Below are 8,460 nucleotides of genomic sequence, written 5' to 3' on the forward strand. Positions count from 1 at the left end.
AAGCATCAGCTAGCTGTTCATCTCCTGCTATGTGTTGAACTCGTAGAGTGCCTTGTTGAACCTTTTCGCGTACAAAATGAAAATCTAAGGCAAGATGCTTCATTCTAGAGTGAAAAACCGGATTTGCAGAGTAGGAAGTAGCACTTAAATTATCACAATATATTGTAGGAGTGGTAACAGATGAATATCCAATTTCGCTCAGTAGTTATGTTAACCACTGTACTTCTGTAGTTGTTGCTGCAATTGCTCGAAATTCAGCTTCTGTAGAGCTTCTAGCAAGGGTACTTTGGCGCTTAGAACTCCAGGAAATAGGATTGCAGCCAAGATAAACTATGTAACCGGTGGTACTTCTGTAATTGTCTTTGTCTCCAGCCCATCCAGCATCGGTGAATGCATGAAGAGTAAGTGGTGAATCACGACGGATGATGATACCATGATGTATTGTGCCATGTAAATAACGTAATAAACGCTTGAGAGCCTGCCAATGTAATGAAGTCGGAGCGTGCATGAACTGGGATAAACGGTTTACCGTGAAAGCCACATCCGGTCTAGTAAGAGACAGGTACTGTAATGCTCCAACAAGAGTGCAATATTCAGTAGGTGTAGGATGCATAGTACCACCTGTAAGAGTAAGAGGAGCAGAGGTAGTAATTGGAGTAGATATGGGTTTACAATCACTCATTTTAGCTCGGGTTAGGATATCAAGAATATATTTACGTTGGGAAAGAAGAACACCGCGAGTATGAGGGATAAATTCGATTCCTAGGAAGTAAGAAAGTTGACCAAGATCTTTTAAGGAGAACTTTGTAGAAATATGAGAGATAAAGGTGGATATGTGTGCGGGAGAGGAACCAGTGACGATGATATCGTCAATGTAAACAAGAACAAGAATGATGGAGGATGATGGTTTTAGAAGAAAGAGTGAAGAATCAGAAATGGTGGGTTTAAATTTGAGAGATATGAGGTACGATTTTAATTCATCATACCATGCACGGGAGGCTTAACGGAGGCCGTAAATGGCTTTATTGAGTTTACATACGTGTGTAGGGAATTCAGGATTTGCAAAGCCCGAGGGCTGAGACATAAAGACGTTTTCATGGAGGTGACCTTGTAAAAAGGCGTTGTTTACGTCAAGTTGACGAAGAGACCAGTTTTGGGAAATGGCAAGAGAGAGAACAAGACGAAGAGTTGCATGTTTGAGAACGGGACTGAATGTTTCACGATAGTCAATTCCGGGTCGTTGGTGAAAACCTTTAGCGACTAAACGGGCTTTAAGACGAGCGATAGATCCATTGGGTTTGTACTTTGTTCGATAAACCCATTTACGTCCGATTAAATTTTGAGCTTCAGAGGAGGGTACTAGGGTCCAGGTGGAGTTTCTTTCTAATGCATCAAATTCTTGTTGCATTGCATGTCGCCAGGATGGGTGTTTTAATGCTTGAGAGATGGTTGTAGGTTCAGTGGGGTAGGAGGGGGCTGCTGTGTATAAATGGAATTGAGAGTTATAGTATTTTATGTTTGGCTTAGGGTGGGATAGGGTAGCCATTTTAGTGAGAGGTGGAGTGGGAACATCAGTAGTATTAGATGAGGAAGAAGAGTGGACAGGAGAGGGGGGAGGGGAGTTTGTAGAGGATAAGGGAGAATTTATGGGAGTGGTGGGTACGGAATTTGTAGGAGTATGAAGTGCGGAATTTGGTGGAGTTGTATTTGGGATAGGATCAGATGGTGAGGTAGTGTTTTCGGTGAGGGAGATTAAGAGAGGGAGCCAATGGTCAGTGTTTATGTCAGTTGTAAGAAGGGAAGTGGTGTTTAGTTTTGAGAATGGAAATTCAGTTTCAACAAATTGAACATGTCTGGAGCTGTATAGTGTAGATGTGGAGGGATCATACGCATAATATGCACTTTGAGTGGAGGAATACCCGACAAAAACACAAGGGGTGGATCTAGGGTCGAGTTTATGGTTAGTGTAGGGTCTTAGCCAAGGGTAGCAAAGGCACCCAAAGCTTTGTAATTTAGAGTAGTTGGGATGTTTTTGGAAGAGACAGTAATATGGGGAAAGATTATGTAGGGTAGAAGTTGCTAATCGATTAATGAGGTAGATGGCTGTAGTGAATGCAAATGGCCAGAAAAGTAGCAGGAATATTTGCATGAGAGAGTAAAGCGAGACCCGTTTCGACTATATGTCGGTGTCTGCGTTCAGCATAACCGTTATGTTGAGGAGTATGGGGTGGTGAAGTGAGGTGAGTGATACCACAGGCAGATAAGAGAGGGCGTAATTTTAAATACTCGCCACCATTGTCAGAGAAGAGTTGGCAGATTTTGGTTTTAAAATAGTTTTCAACCAGTGATTTGAATCGAGTGAAAATGGCAAGAGAATCTGATTTTCTTTTCATAGGATATAGCCAGGTATATTTTGTGTAGTGATCAACAAAAATAATGTAATATTTGAAGTGATCAATGGATTCAACAGGTGAGCACCATACATCAGAAAATATGAGATGTAATGGAGCATGAGAAGTTAAAGATGTTTCATGAAAAGGAAGACAATGGCTTTTATTAATTTGACAAGAATTACAATTGTCAATATGACTAGAATTAAAAGAAAGAAAAGAAGCTAGTTGCTTGAGCACTTTATTTTGGGGATGGCCAAGCCGGTGGTGCCAGGTAGATGTAGATGCTCGATAGGCTAGGAAGATTTGAGGATGAAGAGAGGGGCGTAGTTCATACATCCCCTTGGTTGCGGTGCCCTTGAACAGAGGAGCCTTGGTTGCTAGGTCCTTTATGACAAACACAAATGAATAGAATTCTATTAGAAACGAATTATCAATGCATAGTTTGGAGATGGAAATAATATTGCGAGATAATAAGGGAACATAGAGAACGTTTTTGAGAATGAGTTTTGTGTGTGATGTGTGAATGATTGTTGAGCCAATATAAGAGATTTGTAAACACGAACCGTCTCCAATTACTAGTTCTTCTGTGCCATCGTATGGTGCATGAATTGAAAGGTTATTGAGGTCATTTGTAGCATGAAAACTGGCTCCACTGTCGAATAACCAGCTTGCTGTGGAAGATGGCTGTTGAGGTTGAGGATTCATGAGATGCGCTTGAGCATTGTTGACCTGCACATTACGGTTAGGGATAGGTAAAGAAATAGTAGGGAAAAACTTTGTAAATGTGGAGCAGTTGCTGAGTGAGTGTCCCTTCTGATGGCACCACTGACATTTGCCAAGGAACGGTTGAGATCCAATCGATTGATGAGCCTGTTGTGGTGTAGGTAGAAGGCCAGTGTTGAAATTGTTCTGACGAGGAGGCCATGGTTTCTTAGCTTGTTGATTATTAGCATAAAAAGCAGTAACAGGCTGGTGAATTTCGGCAGCAGGTGCTTGTTGTGCGAGAGTTAGCTCGTGATTAATGAGTTTCTCGTGCAACTCATTGAAGGTAATGGTAGAGTCTCTCGCAAGGACGGCATCTAGAATTGGTTTGTAGGTGTTGTGATCGAGTCCATTGAGAACAGTGTCAATGATGTCTTCTTGATCGAGTTTCTTGCCAAGAATTGCAAGCTCATCGATCACAGTTTTGATTGTCTGCATGTACTCTGTGATTGTCTGATCTGAGGTTTTGGTAATCTTCTTGAGACGAAATTGAAGTTGTTTTATGTGGCCACGTGAGGGGGAAGCGTATGTGGCGACTAGGGTTTTCCAGGCTTCATAGGAGGACGATGCATTTGTGATGAGGGGTACGATTGGTGGAGATAGGGTTCCCACCAAGGCACTGAAAAGCAGTCGATCCTGCCTAAACCACTTTGAATGATCAGCATGTGGTTTAGATGTTCCGTCGGCGGCAACTTTGGGTTCTGGAGCGAGATGGGTTCCGTCTATGAAACGATAGAGGTCAAGTCCCTGCAGCAAGGCTTCAATTTGTGTCTTCCATCCTAAGTAATTCGTGGATGTGAGCTTGAGAGTTGAAGGAAAATTGACGACAGTGATGTTGTCTTTGGCAAAGACGTTTGAGATGAGTGAGGAATCGCTACTGCCAGCCATGTTTGATTGTTTAGGTGAAGGAGGAGGAGAATTTTGTGGTGAGGTTATCGGAGTGCTTGGTTGAGAGCCTTGCTCTGATACCATGTAAAGAGGCAGAAGAATAAAGGGATCGAAAGATTTGTATTGTATTTGAAATTCGAATACATTCAAGGTACAATTGGTATATAGAATACAATTAGCAGCTAACTAAGGAGATAAAATAGGATCTCTACAACATAAACTTGACTATGTAAACTACACATGAGAATAACAATTTAATTATATCTTTATATTTTAACAATCTCCACGTATCTTCATGTCTGTGATTTCAAACAAGAACCCAAAACATAGAGAGCTACTAACTACACTTCAATCGAATCAGTAATTTCCTCTTTCTTTAACTTTTTTCTTTCGATTTTGTATTAGGGTTTCTTGATGTTCAAAACCCAAATTTTGGGTTTTTAATTTTTTTGTTAGTTGATATGAATTAAGTTTTAATCTTCATTTTAGCCAAATGATTATGTTAAATATATGTTAAAAAATGAATTGTGGATCAAATGCTAATTGAAGTCGGTGTTGATTGAAGTTCTTGTTGCATTAGATGTAACATGTTATTTGTTTTGCTATAGAAATTACCGCTTTCCTCTTCTCTTTCTTCTCAACCACAACGCTTCAGGAAACTGTACACCGGTTACCATATCTCTTCTCTAGCTTGGTCAATCTAAAGTTGCACACATGCTTCAAGAAACTCACAACCATCACATAACTACAAAAATTCTTTATAACTGTACTCCAAATGTTAATCTTGCAAGTGTTTTCTTTTGACTTGTAAAATTATTGGTATTTAGGGATTCATATTTTTTTTTTGATCCCAGCTTCCATATGTGAATAAGAAGTCGGAAGTAGCAGAAGGTCATTATTTTAACTGTATATGCACCCACCTTCTTCGTCCCTTTGTCAACAGTTGGGTTTTTCACCAATTCCTGACCTAACCCCATGAAGAGCAGAAAAGTAGACTAGGGTAATCGATGATTCCAATAGCCAAATAAGTCTTCATTCGGAGCTGGCAATTCCAACTTCAGTCCTCCATAGCCCATCTATGGATTTCTTCAAAACATTTCTCCAAAGGTATAATCATCTGTATTAAATATTATACCATTTGAGAATCTAATGCCTGCAATCTACATGGATGCTCTTTCTGCTGAAAAGTTAATTTGTTCGATTCAAATAATAGATGTGATTATGCTTTTTTAAAATCTAATTTGTTTTTTTACGCATATTATTGTTTTATCAGCTCAGGTGTAAGAAGGCATCTTATATTGTTGTTGATTATACTCGCCAATCACGTCTTAGCAATTAGCATTGTTGCTTTCTACGCCCAACTTCTTCCTCTTTTATCTACTCTTCAAAGGCAGGTACGTACTTCTTTAATTGTTTTTTTTTGTGGGTTTTCTTTATTTCCTTCAAATTGAGTTGTTTCTTTTTTAATTTTGGTGAATTTTGTTGATCTATTCTTGATTTATTAGAATGATATTTGATTTATTAAGTTTCAGGGTTTGGTAATCGGATTTGTTTGAAGTACATGTTGATCAAGTAAAAAAGAGGGGGGACTTTGACTGTTCACTGTTTTACTTTTCTAAAAAATGGCGGGATGTTGTTTGAATTCGTTGATAACAGAATTCGTTGATGACATTACAATGACAATATTTTTCATTAACGTAAATCAATGGCATCTATGTTATGATAAGATTGTTTACTGCCAAGTACCACTAATATTTTCTTCAAGACGAAAACATCTTTCCATTTTTCCTTAAATATATAGGCTTTAATAATGATTCCGTGATGGTGGTGCCTATTGTTATTATGTTATCATGCTTTCTATGAACTGAAAACTTTCAAATTGTGAGATTCAAAGATCAATTACAAAACATGGTTGATTGATAATGACTTATCATTTGATACTTGAGCAACTTCTTAATTAAATTATACGTCATTCGTTTAATATAAAATAAATTTCTATTAGTTAGGACCTTGTAATTAAGATTGATAACCATAGAAATTATATGAAATTATTAGCATACATTCTGATCTACAAAGTACATCATGTAAGGGCATGTTTACTTTTTTCTCATAAGTCCATTGATATATGCATAGATAAACTTCTATGAATTACTTTCTTAGTAACTGAAACACATTTGGGTATGTTGAAGATGGAATGAGCTAAGTGTCTTTGGCCTTTGGAAATTCTGCCAAGGAAGATGGTGCCACTATAGCTACCAATATCGAGGTATGTCATTCTTTTAGTTTATTTGGACAAGTATTAATTACCCAGAAAAAATTGTTTTTTTTTTTTTTTTTTTTAATTTCTTTTGTATCATGAAATTAAGGTTTCAATTTCCCAATCACTTGCAAATTGCTTATAGTCGCAAGAAACCGCTTGCAAATGCCTGAAACTGCTGTAGGAAACTGCTATAGTCGTTGGTAACCACCGAAAACGGCGCAAAATTGCTGGAAAATGCTCCCCCACTAGCGCACCCCAGTTGACTTTCAGTCTGGATCCGCCAATGATGATATGTTGTCGGTATATGTTGCGAAAATTATAATTTCTATTATAACAAATTATTGAAATTGTCCCTATGGTTTGTGAAAAATTGCGCATTTTGTCTCTAAGGTTTTTTTTTACTCAGACCTTCCCTAAGTTGTGATTTTGTAATGTCAGTCGCCCCTATCCCCTATCAGACATAAAAGGACTATACTGCCATTTTTATTTTTTTTTCATTTATTTATTATTGTTTCTTTAAAATTTATTTGTATTATTAAATTATTCTTTATATTTGACAAATACGAGATGGAACCCCATTTCTTGCTCCTACTTCTCTCATTTTCGACAAACTCTGCTCGTCGGACATCATCTTCAACCACCTCTTCTCATCGGTAACCACCCTTATTCTCACTCTCACTTACCGGAGATGAAGATGAACAATTGCAATCATATAAAAATCTCAGCAAACCCAAAAAAAATACCAACCCTCGCACATCCCATTCATAACCAAAACCTACAACTCTTTGGAACTAATATGACTCCATTTTTCAAATCTAATTTCAATCTCGAATTCAGAAAGAGAATCCATATACGGATAAAAGAATTTGATTTCATAAAGAGGGTCCAGAGACGTGAAGTTGTAAAGAAAAGGGAGGGTGGGGGTAGTGTTAGCTTCGGTAGATGGAGACATATTGGTGAGAGCTAGAAAAAGGCTCATGACAACAACAATGGTGTTAGCACCAACGTATCTAACTTATGAATGATTGTTCAAATCTAATAAAAAATAACACAAACACTAAATCAGAGTTTAGATCTAGGTCTGATGGCATATTGTTTACTCCAGTGGCAACAACATAGATATGTGAGGTCACCGGCGAATACGGGTCTCCGATGGTGCAGAGGTTTTTGATTTTGGTCCCCGGTGGATCCCTAAACCACTGAACAACTTCTAGAAACGATGAGATGCAGCTACATATGGAAAAGATGAGATGAATTTTGTATTCTGCAAATAACTTTAGAGAAGAGAGAGGGAGAGGGAGAGTTTAGGAGGGGTTGGTCGATTGTACCGATGAAAGGGTGGGGGTAAAAGGGCCATTTTATCTTATTGCAGTTGTTCATCTTCATCTCCGGTAGGTGATGGTGGTTACCGGCGAGAACAGAGAATAGGTGGTTGGAAATGGCTTCCGACGAGTGGAGCTTGTCGGAAATGGTTGCCGACAATGAGAGAAGTAGGGACAAGAATATGGAGGTCCATCTTGTATTTGTAAAATATAAATAATAATTGAATAATAAAAATAAAGTTAAAAGAAATAATAATAAATAAATGAAAAAAATACAAAAAGGGCATTATAGTCTTTTTATGACGTTACAAAATCATAACCTAAGGACTGTTCGAGTGCAAAAAAAAAAAAAAAAAAAAAAAAAAAAAAAAACCTAGGGACGTAACGCGGAATTGTTCACAAACCACAGAGATAATCAGTAATTTGTTCTTTCTATATTTTATATAGCGTGTTGCAGAAAAAGGAAACATCGTTTTTGGGAAAGCTATACCGACGACAAGTCGTGGACATATCATTGTGACAATCCGCGTGAAATGTATCCCGACAACAAGTTGTCAACAAATATAATTACTTATAATTATTTTTTTATTTTCGAGAAAGAGCATATGACATCATTTTCATTAACCCTATATCGACGACTTGTCATTGACATAGGGAGTGATTATCTTTGGTACGTTAAACTGCTCGTCATTCACAGTCACACACACGAAGAACCATCCCAAAATCTCTTGGTCGGCGACTGCATTTCCGACACGATTTCACCGCCGTTCATCAGTAGAAAACTTCACACTACTAGAAAACAACCTTTTTATGACACACGAATAATGACACACAC

General features: G+C 38.0%; 1 long non-coding RNA gene across 2 annotated transcripts; it reads left to right on the forward strand.

The window, feature by feature from the left end:
- Positions 1-4,334: 4,334 nt before the first annotated feature.
- On the forward strand, positions 4,335-7,960 carry LOC122196458 (uncharacterized). Of its 2 annotated transcripts, XR_006188044.2 has the most exons (5): positions 4,335-4,403; positions 4,898-5,150; positions 5,317-5,437; positions 6,233-6,309; positions 6,410-7,960. It is a non-coding gene; the product is annotated as an uncharacterized LOC122196458 (long non-coding RNA). The 2 variants fall into 2 exon arrangements; XR_006188043.2 differs by lacking the exon at positions 4,335-4,403 and having other exon boundaries at positions 4,443-5,150.
- The last annotated feature ends 500 nt before the right edge of the window (positions 7,961-8,460 follow it).

The sequence above is a fragment of the Lactuca sativa genome, chromosome 2 (genome assembly GCF_002870075.4).
Source record: "Lactuca sativa cultivar Salinas chromosome 2, Lsat_Salinas_v11, whole genome shotgun sequence".
In the NCBI taxonomy this organism is placed as follows: domain Eukaryota; kingdom Viridiplantae; phylum Streptophyta; class Magnoliopsida; order Asterales; family Asteraceae; genus Lactuca; species Lactuca sativa.